This window comes from Camellia sinensis, chromosome 12 (genome assembly GCF_055761805.1).
Source record: "Camellia sinensis isolate YWXY chromosome 12, ASM5576180v1, whole genome shotgun sequence".
Classification (NCBI taxonomy): Eukaryota; Viridiplantae; Streptophyta; class Magnoliopsida; order Ericales; family Theaceae; genus Camellia; species Camellia sinensis.
The window spans coordinates 141,668,417-141,683,353 of record NC_138972.1 but is presented as its reverse complement, the minus strand read 5'-3'; the positions used below and the strand labels follow the sequence as shown (position 1 = coordinate 141,683,353).

At 33.8% G+C, this 14,937-nt stretch overlaps 1 pseudogene; it reads right to left on the bottom strand.

The window, feature by feature from the left end:
• Positions 1-818: 818 nt before the first annotated feature.
• On the bottom strand, positions 819-2,639 carry LOC145804288 (L-type lectin-domain containing receptor kinase IX.1 pseudogene; annotated as a pseudogene).
• Between the last annotated feature and the right edge of the window lie 12,298 nt (positions 2,640-14,937).

Here is a 14,937-nt window from a genome sequence, read left to right as displayed (position 1 = left end):
ATAATTAAAGTCAATTAAAATAATTCAATAATCAAAATATATAAATTGACGTGATAATTTACCCTTTTTTTTTTTTCAAACCTTTGCAATAATAGGTGTGTGGTTGGATAGTCCACCAGTCTTGAATAAAGCAGATGGCCCATTTGAGAAGGTGGGTTGGGTTGATCAAATCTCGCAGAAGACGGGAATCAAAATGGGCCGGCTTGTCATTTTTTTTTTTTGGGGAAGTTATTTAAAAAATCCTAAAATTTGACTTTTATAATAAAAATAACTATTAAAATTTTAATTTTATCAATTGTAATCATAATATTTTTGTTTTTTTCATTCTAAACCATTTGCCTATTTCTGTTAAATAAAATTGATAGAAAAAAATATTTTAGCCATTAAAATATGAACATCACCATATTCTGGATTATATTCAGACTGTGTTGAGACAAAAATAAAATAAAATTTTAATACATGAGATCAATCAATTATGATATCCATTTTTTTTTTTTTTTTTGATGATATGATATCAATTTACATCGTGACTAGGAAGCTTGATTTAAGATATGCATCAACATATTTCTCAAATTAAAATAAATTGTCCAACTATTGCTCTTATTGTTGAATACAATAGAAACATTGAAAACTTCAAACACCCAAGTCATGACAAACTTGAACCTTTCTCTACCTAAAATTCATGTTGCCCTATATCCAACGCAATCTCAATGGTACAATCATACCTCAAGATTCATACGTTCTAAAGATTCCCACAACGTCTTACAATTGGGAATTGGGAGTGTATTAGGCACAGAAAAATGACGATAATTTTTTTTTGGGGATAAATAAGTCATATTATAACCAAAAAAATAAAAATATGAAATATAATAACGATTATTGAGTACAAATGATCCCTCACCTTATGAAAGCTGTGGCAACGACGAAAAAACTAGGGATGGTTGGAGGAGATGGTGTAGCAACTAGAGCTGGAGAATTGCGTCTCGTGTCTTTCAGGAGCTGAGTAAGTTGGCACAGGCATGTTTGGTGGAAGGCTAGGCAAAGGAGCCTCAAAGTCAAGAACTTGAATTGCTTGCTTTATTGAAGGCCTGAGGTTGTAATCTGGATGAGCACACCAAAGCCCAACAAACAACAAGCATTCCATCTGTTCCTCATCAAAATCTCCCAGTTTCGCATCCGCTGCTTCAAGAAGGTTTCCTCTTCCATAGAGCTCCCAAACCCACTCCACCAGCCTCATATGACCTTCTTCAGCCATGAGGTCAATGGGCTTTCTTCCACAAGCAGTTTCCAAAGCAACAATGCCAAAGCTGTAGACATCTGATTCTTTGCTAGACTTGCTTGTCACGAGGCACTCAGGAGCCATGTAGCCCATCTTGGCCAAGACTGTGGTTTGTGACACTCTCTCGTGGTCAACAAGCCTGGCTAACCCAAAATCCCCAAGTTTAGCATTGAATTTTGAATCCAACATATTGTTGCTTGATTTAATATCTCTGTGCAACACACACTGTTCCCATTCTTCGTGTAAGTAAAACAATGTAGCGGCCAATCCTTTAGCGATATTGTACCTTGTCAGCCATGTCAAGAAGGTGTTGTCTTTGAACAGATGAGAATCCAAGCTGCCATTGGGCATAAACTCATACACAAGTAAGAGTTCTCTTTCTTCGTGGCACCAACCGAGAAGTTGCACCAAATTTCTGTGACTCAATCGGTTAATGATCTTCACTTCCGAAGCATACTCTTTAATACCCTGTTTAGACTCCTTTGACACCCTTTTGACAGCAACATATGAATTCAATTCTTTCAAGAAACCTCTATAAACTCCACCAAATCCACCCTGTCCGAGCTTCTCTTCCTCCACAAAGTATCTTGTTGCAGTGGCCAATTCTTGGTATGAAAACTTCTTAGGTCCTGTTTCGGCTTCAAGAAGCTCATACAAAGCCTTGTATTTATTTTCAACCCTATTCTTTTTCTTCTTCTTCAAGCAAAACCAAAGGAAGCCTAACCCACCGATTAAAACACAAACACCTCCTATAGATCCCACTAGTACCCACCTCTTGTTTATTATTTTTTGATTTTGGTTGGCAAATGCTGGCACTGGCTCCCAATTTGGATCAATTTGTATATTAGAATTGAAGCTCCAAGAGTGAAGAGTGTGCGTCTCGACTATTGTTCCTGTTGCGGCAGAGAAGCCGAAAGTAATCCACTCTGGCAAATACTTGCGTAGATCAACTATATGATAAAGCTCTTGCATGATTGTGGTGTTTTCATCAGGAAAACTGGTGAATGCAACACTCAAATTTCTCGAACTAGAATCGTAACGAATCGAGGCGTGATTCATTTTTCCAGAGGGAATTTGACACCGCCATGTCACATTTTGCACAGATACCAAGGAGTTGATGTTGATACCTACATGCTCAAATGGTGGATCCCATTGATTGTTGATAAATGTGTCGAACTCCACTGCCACGAATTGATTGGCCGGCAATGAGTTGAACGTGGGGTTGAATATTTGTTGACCGCTGACAAGGCCTAAACCTCTTCCTTCTTGGACATCAGGAATAGGGAAACCAACTGGTGCAAGGAAAAATGCCATCCCGTCCGCATATGGGGTCTGATTTAGTGAGTTAATGACAAAGGAGAAATGGATACTGAAGCCTGCAAATGCTCCTGTGGCTTTGTCCCAAAGATGCACTGGATCAGAGGATTTAGCATCTCCAGTGTAGTTGATGTGGTTAATGTCTCGATTGAAACTTGTGAAGTTGAAAGAGATCTGAGCAGTACATGGGACTAATAGAAAGAGAAAGAAAAAGAAAAAGAAGAAGAAGAAGATAGTCATTGAAGGAGGAATGGAGCTTTGATTGATCATGGAGATGGGTAACAATGGATTTGAAAAATCTAGAAATCCCCTAGATGTTGATTTGTGATTATGTATCAATTTTAAGCAGAATATAACAATCCCAATCAAACAATCAAACAATCAAGACAAAGAGACACAGTGATTTAACGTGGAAAAAACCACAATTGGACACCTCCAACTGTGATTAAAAAAACCACGGGCAACAGCCACAAGAACAATCCACTAAGAAGATTTAAAGGAATTACACAGGTATACTCTCAATTACCTAGCGAATCCACAACGCCTAATTGAACCAACCTCTATGTGCCTCTTCCAACCCCATCTTCACCACGGAATTGTCTTTCTGATGAGCCACTCCGGATTCCACCAAAGCTTCAGGCTCGAATTCTTCAGAATCCACAACTGAAGAATAACTCTCTCTTTTGTGTATAACAAACAAACCTTTGATGTACTCCCTTTAGATCATGAGTTGAATACTCAATAAAAATATCAAAGAAAACTCCCAAAGTATCCCCAGATATAAACCCTAGAAACCAAAAAGAAGATCTGGAGAAGTTATCCTAAAATCTGACCCAACACGCGAATTTATAGAATCTGTCCCGCGATCTCCGCTCGAGCTCAACACAGCCCGCTCGAGCGGACTGACCAAAAACTGCGTGCGAACAAACTGAGATGCGCTCGAGCGTAGGAGAATCCGCTCGAGCGTAAAATCACACATTCCAGTATTTTTACAGGCAACTGCAGAGATGCTGAGAGCTTCCAATCCACGCTCGAGCGTCCCTTTCCCCGCTCGAGCGGGAAGGCCAAAACTGGAAAAACTGGAAAAATATAACATGCTCGGACAGGCAACTTTGAATGCATTTTTGCATTTTGCTTGATCCCCGTCATAATCAGCGAAGTGGCAATCTTGAAAGCTTTATCATCACAAACTTCTCTGAAATGCTTGATTCGGGTTGGATTCGCATCTAACAACTCATAGCCTCACTGAAATAAAAATGCGAATAAAATTACAACTCAAAGGAGTTTTGTCAAACGGGATTGCCAAGAAATAAAACCTAACAATCTCCCCCTTTGGCAATGCCGTGACAAAACACACCTAACAAATAAAATCCTAAACACCCCAACCCATTACAGCCAACAAAAGCCAACTTCTTTCTCAAGGTCATGATCTGCAAAACAGTCATTAGTGCCACAATCTCCAAAACAACTATTAGTCCCACAAAAGTATAAGAAAAAAACAATGGACATATGACACGATTAACTTGAAACATGAGATGGAAAACATGAATAGATGAAAACTAAGACTCATGAACAACAACTCTCAAACAACAAAAGCAAGATCATAAACCCCAGAAGCAATGATATGACGATGTAAAAACCAGGAACATACAAGAAGGGCAAATAGTGCATAGCAACATGAAAAACAATATAGCCAATCTCCCTTATCAAACATATCAAAGTGTTCATGCTAAACAACTCTTGCAATGAAAAACCAAACTCACTTACACACCCAAATCAAGATGAACCAAGCTCCCCCTCACTAAAAGCAACCACAAACACTGAAAAACAGTGAACAAGAAGAGAATGATAAAAATAATATGGTGGAGCAAGTAAGGAATTTCAGATTAGTACCTTAAAACACATAAGATTATCCAAGAAGCACCATTAAAAGAAAACACAATGTGCACAGTCTGTAGAAAATTCCTCATGAAAGAAAGTGATGTATTATGTGAAAAGCATAGATCCCATGATAAAAAGTGTGTGTGTGACTCTTGGAGTTCGACAAACACTAGATTCAATCCTGGTAGTGATATGAAAGCCGGACCTCCGACACGAGAATCTTAAGCATGACAAAGGAAAGTCAAACCACTACGAATCAAGGGGTATTTGGTGAGTAAAGGCGGAGGCTCCCCCTCAATCAATGAATCTTTTTTTCTTTTTCTTTTTTTTTCTTTCTTTTGCACATTTTTTTCTTTCTTTTGTATATTTTGTCTTCTTCTCTTTCTTTTTCTTTTTCTTTTGCACAATCATTGGTGGCTGACACGCTCAAGAGTATGGAAACCGAACCAGAGAAGCATGGATATAATAAGGATGGCCTGGTTGGTGACTCTGAGGTAGCCTTTTCCTCATGGCTAGATTGCAAAGAATTAAGGGGAAAGCCATGGAGGTGCAAAAAAGATGGTAGGTGGTTAAGAGACTCAACATCACCCATGATATGCTAGTATAGGTCAATTCCTCTAGAAACACAAAAGATCAATGACAGAAGTCCATAGAAAAAAAATAATCACTATGGCGGAAGACTCCAAAATTTGCTAATCCAAGAGTGTGTACAGAATGAGACATACTAATCAAAAAACACACACTCCAAAATGAGTAAAGACCACAGAAAGCACACACATATTAACATGTAATGGATTTTCTCATCAATTCCAATATGTACCAAGGACCACTCAAAAATTTCAAGCTTGCAAAACCATACTAAGAAAATCTTTTTGGAATTTTTCTTTTTTTTTTCTTCAATTTTTTTCTTAACCAAAGCAAGACAAAAAACAAACAAGCACACATTAAAAGACCCAAAGAGAAACACACAAAAAACTATAAACTAAAACGACCAAACAAATTAACACAAGTCAACTTTTCTCACCCAAATCTTTTTGGTCTTAACAAAATTAGGTCCAGTGGTCTTGGTAAAAGTCGCGGTGTTGTGAACACCCTCATGAATCTTGGTATTCCGCTTAGACATGTAAATCGAATTTCTACCCTTTTGAGGCACTCTCCCATGCAACTTATAACAGTAAGGGCGAATATGACCATGCATACCACAATGATGACAAATAAAAACAGGGTGTACCTTCTTTTCTTTTACCTTACCAACTCTAGGGAGTTTGAGAAGTCTTTCATCTTGTTGAATCTTTTGTCCTCCCTTTCCTTGAGTTCTTGTATCATAAGATGAGGAAGCAATCTGTTTTTGCTCTTTCTTACCACCAAAGCCAATGCCACTCTTGTCACAACTCATTTGTTGAGACCCAATGATATCCTCCAAAGTCTTTGATCCTTTGTTCCAAAGACCAATGGTAGCCATAGCACACTTGAGCTCTTCCTCTTTCTTGACCATTAGTTCTTCCAAAGCAACTTGTGACATCTCGAGAGATTCAACCTTTTCTTCATACATGACATGGGTTTGCAGTAGCTCATTCCTCTCCGTCTCACAAGTCAACAGTTTTGCACAAAGAACTTGTTGATCATCAGCTATCTTGATGGCATTGATCCTAGCCTTGGAAATCTCCTCCTTAAGTTTGACATTCTCACATTCACATGCTTTGAGTTTCTTTGTGAGTTTGTCATTCAATTTGAATAACTTAAGAGACTCCTTATACAACTTTTCATAAGCTTGCTCAAGCTCTTCATGATCGCTCTCCGAGGATTCATCATCAGTGATATTCTCAACTGACCTCTTTGGAGAATCTGTTTGTCCTTCAGCTTCAGAAGCCGCCATGAAAGCAAGAAATTGTTTATGACCCTCTTCGCCTTGACCTTCATTCTCACTTTCATCTTCATCAGATTCAGATTCATCATCCCAAGTGATGGCAAGGGCTTTCTTCTTCTTCAAACGAGTGGGGCATTCTTGAGCAAAATGGCCAAATCCTTGGCACTCATAGCATTGGAGTCTTTCAGAGTTTCCTTGTATCTTTCCTTTCTCCTTCTTGGCTATAGAATTAATTTTGAGTTTATCTTTGCCTTTAGATTTATGAGAATAAGCAGAATATAACAATCCCAATCAAACAATCAAACAATCAAGACAAAGAGACACAGTGATTTAACGTGGAAAAAACCACAATTGGACACCTCCAACTGTGATTAAAAAAACCACGGGCAACAGCCACAAGAACAATCCACTAAGAAGATTTAAAGGAATTACACAGGTATACTCTCAATTACCTAGCGAATCCATAACGCCTAATTGAACAAACCTCTATGTGCCTCTTCCAACCCCATCTTCACCACGGAATTGTCTTTCTGATGAGCCACTCCGGATTCCACCAAAGCTTCAGGCTCGAATTCTTCAGAATCCACAACTGAAGAATAACTCTCTCTTTTGTGTATAACAAACAAACCTTTGATGTACTCCCTTTAGATCATGAGTTGAATACTCAATAAAAATATCAAAGAAAACTCCCAAAGTATCCCCAGATATAAACCCTAGAAACCAAAAAGAAGAACTGGAGAAGTTATCCTAAAATCTGACCCAACACGCGAATTTATAGAATCTGTCCCGCGATCTCCGCTCGAGCTCAACACAGCCCGCTCGAGCGGACTGACCAAAAACTGCGTGCGAACAAACTGAGATGCGCTCGAGCGTAGGAGAATCCGCTCGAGCGTAAAATCACACATTCCAGTATTTTTACAGGCGACTGCAGAGATGCTGAGAGCTTCCAATCCACGCTCGAGCGTCCCTTTCCCCGCTCGAGCGGGAAGGCCAAAACTGGAAAAACTGGAAAAATATAACATGCTCGGACAGGCAACTTTGAATGCATTTTTGCATTTTGCTTGATCCCCGTCATAATCAGCGAAGTGGCAATCTTGAAAGCTTTATCATCACAAACTTCTCTGAAATGCTTGATTCGGGTTGGATTCGCATCTAACAACTCATAGCCTCACTGAAATAAAAATGCGAATAAAATTACAACTCAAAGGAGTTTTGTCAAACGGGATTGCCAAGAAATAAAACCTAACAGGATTGATTTTGAGGCACATACATTTATCATGTAAATTGTAATGACTCAGTTTGGTTTTCAACTCGGTGGATATTTATTTATTTATTTATTTTGTGTAGTCAAGTCTTTGTGGTCCAATATTGACCAATACAAGAAGAAATTTCTCCCCATTGAATATGTAACGTAACATGTAACATCAAACAAGCAAGGCTGGTGGAGATGTGAGATAAAAGGAGCTAGCCTAGTTGTGTAAAATGACAAAAATAAAACAAAATTAGGAGCAAGGGTGACACCATTTTAGTTTAAAATAAAATAAAATAACCCGCAGATCCTCTAGAGTAGTTTTCCCGCAGTACTTCATGAAGTATTCCCAAGAGGACGAAACAGAACCCAATTGAACTCTTGTGAAATAAAGCCTAAAAAAAAAAAAAAACTTGAGCCCCAATAATAAAATTATCAAAGCAAAGTTTTCAGATACCATTAACCCAAAGGCGTGAGTCTGTGAAACAGAACAAAATTCAAAGCAAAATGAACAAAAATAAGAAAACAAACAGCAACAGTTATCCACCAACAATGTCAAAAAGTAATATAGGCACTATTGGAAGTATAAATAAAGTGTTTTGCTAATAGGTGCCCAAGTATAAATAATGACAAAAAATTTGAAAAAATAAGATATTTTTTTACTAAATTTAATATACTTTTAACATTTTTAAAGAATTTTTAAATATTTTATATATACTTTTCAATATTAAACCATACATCAAAAACACTAGTTAATATTTGCCTAATCACAAAACACACAGCTTAAAAAACCCAAAAATTTAAGTTATTCATTAGTCCGGAATTTCCCGTGGCAGTTGGCTGGACTGATAGTAACGTAATCAGTGACGTGGCGTAGCTAACTAAGAGGAATGGTAGAGGCCATTAGAGTTTTGGAACTCTAATGTCAATTCTAGTGATGTGACAAGATATAAAAAAAGAAAATGTAATATATCAAAACATCAAATTGTGACTCACCTCTAGAACTCTTCATTTAAGAGTCTCAAGCATTTTTAATCTAACTAAACTTAATCTTGTTTGGTTTCATAATTCAAATTCACTTTTCAAAAAATTAATTTTTTTTTGTATTTTTGTATTTTTATTAAAATTTTAAAATATTTTAAGCATTTTTTTAATTTTTAAATACATCTAACATAAATACACTTAAAAGTATAATATTTGTGAAAAAAACTTTAAAAAATTCAAGAAATACAAAAAAATATACGAAAATTCAATATATTTTTCATATTTTTTGTGTATTTATTAATTTTTTAAAGTATTTTTTTTTATAAATGTTTTACTTTTTACATACATCTAAGTAAGGTACATTTAAAAAAGTAAAAAAAAATTACTGAAAATTTTAAAAATATTCACTAAAAATAAAAAAATTCAATTTAAAAAAAATTAAATTCAAAAAATTGAAACCAAATATGATCAATAATTTCTCTAAAATAGGCAATGACAAAATAACCCAAAATTTTCAATCAAAACTCCCTCATATAAAAATCCTAAAATTTCAATTCAATGTATAACTTCCCAAAATATTTTTTTTTATCCTTTTTTTTTTTTTTGGTATAATTGAAATCCCCAAATCAAAGAACCTGGTTGAAGGAGGGAGGGAGAGGTGAGAGATTGTCCTTCATGGTGGCTATTCTTGCTTATCTTTGACCTTTTTTTTTTTTTGATCTTCCTTGGCTTCTGCATCTGCCGGCGTTCTCTCCGGCGGTCTTCTATCACTCCAGCGTTCTTCCCTCTCTTTGTTTCAGCACTTGTCATTCATTGGTTCATTTTTTCTGGAGAACATTTTAGTTTTCATAGGGTGGTTTGCCTAATGGGTGACGATTAGAGTCTAGAGATTTGCTCCCTCTTAGGTCTCAGGTTCAAATCCCGTAACTAGCAAATGCATACCTTGGAGCCACAAATTGCAAGGCGTAAACTCTGTTTTGAAAGGCTTGTTCGGGCTGTAGAGACTTAATTTGGTGCGTGTAAGCTGGTTCAAGATACCATACATAACAAAAAAAAATTACCAATACACCAAGAGATTTGCTTCAAATACAACTTCTTCTTCTTCTTCTTTTTTTTTTTTCATAAGAAAAATTGAATTCTCTATATTGGGATAAACTCTTCTCCATATTTCATATCTTCATACCTCTCTCTCTTTACTTTTATTTTGTTTATTTATTTTATTTTTTTATGGGTTTTAATTTGAACTCGCATTGATAATACGGACAGTCTATCTCATAAGTCCTGCAATAAAAGTCATTTATGTAAAAAATTAATTTGATCGGACAACTATAAACATGGTAACAAATTGCATTTTATTTTATAAAATGGATGGTTTAAGTTTAATTATATCTATCGTTCATTTTATTAACAAAATGTAATTTATTCTTGTATTTATAATTATCTGATGAATTTAATTTTTTTAATGGATGACGTTTATTGTGGGAATAGAGTGGGTCTGGATTGAAACCTATGAGAAAAGTACGGAGAGGTATGAAAGGGAGTCTATCCCCTCTATGTTTGTGTAATTATTAATCTATTACATTAAACAAAAATGTTATGAACTCACCCTTATTAATTTATAATTTACTTCGAATGTGTTCGTGTGGTAAAAATTAAATTGATAAAATGTGGGATCAATGAGTAAAATAAATTTGAACCATTGAATTCTATTTATAAGTAATTTTTAGGTTCATAAGTTTGAGTTTGTAATGTTGTTATACATTAAATTACAATTTTTCAAAAAGACACTCAAATCTTAATTTTACCTAACCTTATGAATCAAAGTACTCGTTTATAAGACCATTTCTAATTATTCATCAATTTTTTTTATTTAATTTGATTTTAAATTTAATTATCCAACTACCCTTCCCTATTATTATTGATATTGACGTTCACAATCTAGTGGAGTTTTAATAAGATATTATTTTGAGAAGTTAGTTAAAAGTTAATTTTTTGATTTTTTTTGAAAAAATATATAAAAATATAGAGAGGTAATATGACCAAAAATAGATTAAAAGTCAAGACTTTTAACCATCTTCTCAAATTAGCTCATAAATGTTTGTTTGCCTCATATTTAGTAGATTGGATTAACAACCTTGAAAATGGAGAGATGAATTGATATGTTTGTTAAATGGAAAGGATAATGTTAGGGATATTAAATTTTCTATCAAACAAATGACTAAATGTCTCATATGAGTGTGAGGTTCACATTTTGTGAGATATTTGTTGTTCAAATTTTGAAATTAAATAAATAGATTTATGAAGAAATTAAATTATATATATACTAAGAACACATGCTGATAATTACAACTAAATTTCAACAGAAATACACAAAACAATAAAAGGGTAAAGAGACGAAACCGAAGCCTGCACGGAAGCAGTTTCCTTAAAACAGATTTCGCCGCCTCACTGGTTGAGTGCTTGAGGAATCCTGGCGTCTGTCTCCCAGGATACGACGGTCAAAACCAGTTACGGCAGAACCACTCTCTGTCTAGCTTAGCGAACAAAACAGTGGCAGCACTCTCTCACTGTAGGAACTTTCAGGCAAATTGACTTGTGAAATGGAAGTAAAAATTTCTATGTTTCAGACTTGATAGGAGGGTCTCAATTTATACATGTATAGGGGAGAGAGGAAGAGTCTCCAGCCTTTATGGCTGTTCATAATGCACCATTAACCTCTGCAATAAAGGCAAGAGTTACAAACCCCATTAATGCAGGAGTTACAAGCCCCATTAATGCAGGAGTTACAAACCCCATTAATGCTCTATTAAACTCTGTAATAAAGGTAGGAGTTACAAACTTCATTACTTTTTTTCCATGAAGCTAACTTCATGAGGCAATTTCTCATTCAAATCTCAATGGTTTTTGGCCATTCTATCTGTGGTGTAAAGATCTCAATGCAAAATATCTAGACCCACTTGGACCCAACACAATAGATGGTTGGGATCCACTTTAATATTTAATTAAAGTCACCAAAAAACCATTTTTTCCAACAATATTTAATAATTTATTTGGTAAAAAATTTAGAACCTATAGTATTTTTCAAATGAAAATGTGTAGAGACTCATCCTTATCTATTGAGAAAATTTTAAGTGTATGATTGTGTGATAAAAATTAATTTATATAGTATAAGATTTATATAGAATTTATATATAGAAAAAATTTGAATTACAAAATAAAAGTTTTGAATAATTTTTGAGTTGAGAATGGTAGATTCCTGTATTATTGTTATTAAAAAATTTCGTTAGGACTTATGAGACTTGAATTTATAGCTTCGGTCTTGGAAAGGCGCTGCTGGTTGAAAAGTCCATTGTTGGTTGAAAAGTCCATTGTTGAAAGAGTAAAATACTCAAAATATGAGGAACTAATCCAAAATTACATTGGTCTTGTTTGGTTGGGCTTATTTACAGTTTATTTTAACTTTTAGCTTAATTTAAGTTATTTTGATGTGTTTGGTTCAGTTTAACAATACAGTTTATAACTTTTTGTAAATCAAAAATCAACTTATTCTTTGAATAGAGGAGGAGAAGCTTAATTTATAAGTAAAAAGTTAGTTTATGTTCACAATTATAAGTTATAAGCTGTTAAGATATAAGTTATAATCACTTTCTCATAGCTTTACCAAACGAGGCCCATTACCTCAGTCTTGACAAGACGGTGCTTGTTGAAAAGTCTATTATTTGAAAGGAATAAAACAACCTGAAAACGCCGGAACTGGCCTAAAATCACATGCTTTATCTGCGAGACGTGTTTTTTTTTTTTTTTTTCAAACGTTCGAATAGTAACCAATTCCACTAATCTACTATTTATCTTGTTATGTAGGTCTTACGTAAATCAAGTTCAATCAGCAAAAATACTAGAGGATTAGCATTCAAGTGAGAGGACTGTGATTGTTAATCGAATTTCATGGGATTAAATGTGAAAATACAAGTTTGCCTGTCACTTTACAAAATCACACAAAAGTTACATTTTATACTAGTTTGCCTATCACTTTAATAAGTTGATTGGCAAATACTATGGTGTTCAAATTCGGAAACCATATATGAATTGATTCAATTTCTATACCTCTCTTAAAATTTATTTAAAATACAAATTGTCTTATGTAGTTTTAAAAATTCATCCCTTGAAATTTCTAGTTTCATAATAAATGACATATTTTATTAATAAATTATTAGGTTAATTAATAATTTTTCATAATGTTAAAAATTTATTTCAATTAATAATTTATATAATTTTATTATTGTATAATAGAGCAGCTAAAAATTTTATTTTTTCAGTGAATTCTATTAAATAAAATATCCTAACGAGCAGATATTTATAATTTTTCAAACTAAGAGAGACAATTTGTATTTTAAACAAACCTTAGAAATGCATTTATAATTTACCCAAATATTTTTATTTATTTATTGTATGTAGTAATTATCAATTCCACCAAGCAATTTTTATATTGGCAGGTGTGTAGTATCATATTATGTATTACACCCATATATTAGTGTTTGTTTTTGGATTTATCACTATAAACATTATCCACTAACATTCCGTTTGTTTCGATATTATTTTTTATTGTTTGGTTGATCACAAAGTAAGTAAAATATTTTTTTAACAAAAATAACTTTCATGAAAAGCCTAAAAATAACTTTCCTTTTAAATTTCCGCAAGTTATTTTTGTATACTTTTTTTTTTTTGGACAATTGTTTTTGTATACCTTGTTCCGATCATCTTGACAGTTTAGTGAGCAAATCCAGTGGGTTTTGCAGCTGTGGATAATTATTGGTTCTCTTCAAAGATCAATTCAACATCTACACAAATTGCATGCACAGAGAGAGAGAGAGAGAGAGAGAGAGAGAGAGAGAGAGAGAGAGAGAGAGAGAGAGAGAGAGAGAGTACAACTTGAGTATTATGAAAATATTTTACAAACATCAACCAAACACCAAAAAATAGAAAGAAAATATATTTTTTGCATGAAGTTGTTTTACATGAAAAAATATATTTTTTTGTAACATATTTTATTACAAAATAAACGATGGCTCAATGTTAGAAATATAATCCAACTATGTTAGCACTTGAACGCTCAGAAAAATCATATGCAAGCCGCCAAGTAAACACTAAATCAAGTTTGTGAGATGCGAATACAAAATAACACTAAAAATATCTATTGTGATGCTAGTTTCGTGACGGACAGTTCTTGAACATCCTTAGCAGTTATTTTACGGGATTGGAGAGGACAGTTCTTGAACATCCTTAGTAGTTATTTTACGGGATTGGAGAGGAAATCTGATGGATGGGACTAGAGGTTGTCATTTACCGGGTTGGATTGAGTTTGGGTCGGACTGTCACTATCCAAATAAAAAAATTTACGTCTATCTAAGTCCGTTCAGCCAGAACATTGGACTTATACAATCAACCCAAGCCCAGTCCTAAATAAATTATAATTCTTAAGTTCGTCTATCGGGAAATACATGTAAGGTATAAAAAAAATTAAACATTATAATACCTGTTATTTTTTCATAAATAGACAAAAGCTAATAAAGCAACTAACCATTGAAGATTTAAGACCATATTAATTAAAATATTATATATATATTTTTGGGGTACTTACGTGTAGATTTTAATAAGTGGACTTATTGTCTAATGGGTTCTATGGAAAAAATTTATCATATAAAAACGTTACTAATTGTAAGTTTTAGAGACAATTTATAAAAATCATGACAAAAAAAAGTCACTAATTATCAATTTTTAGCGACGTGCAAAAAATTGTCACAAAAAAATTATTTTTAGTGACAATTTTACTAAGGCTTATTTTCAATAGGACTTAGTGGGAATAAAATCCAACTATTAGGACCTATTGGTAGTTTGCCCTATATTTTTTTAAACCGAACACACCCATAATTCTAAAAGTTCAAAGTTTTTTAAAGGGGCTCTTTTTCATAAATCCTTTTTACCTACTTATGTTTCATTTAATCTACATTATTTTCTTATATTCCAATAAGTTCTATGAGTGACATAGTTACAAAAATATCCCTAGTAATATTTACATTTACAGTGTGAATATTCTGTGATGTGAATGTTTACACTGTCAATGTGAATGTTCACACCATCAATATGAATGTTAACATGTCAATGTGAATATTCGCATTGTAGAATATAAATGTTCACATCACCAAATTGCTAACCGTTCAAAAAAATTTATAAGGGTGGAAATGTCCATAAAATATCTTAAATGTGAGAATTTGGATTTGATAGATCAAATGTTCAAATAATAGGACCTATTGGGATACAAGAATATTTTATGGACTAATCAGGATACAAACACATAAAAAA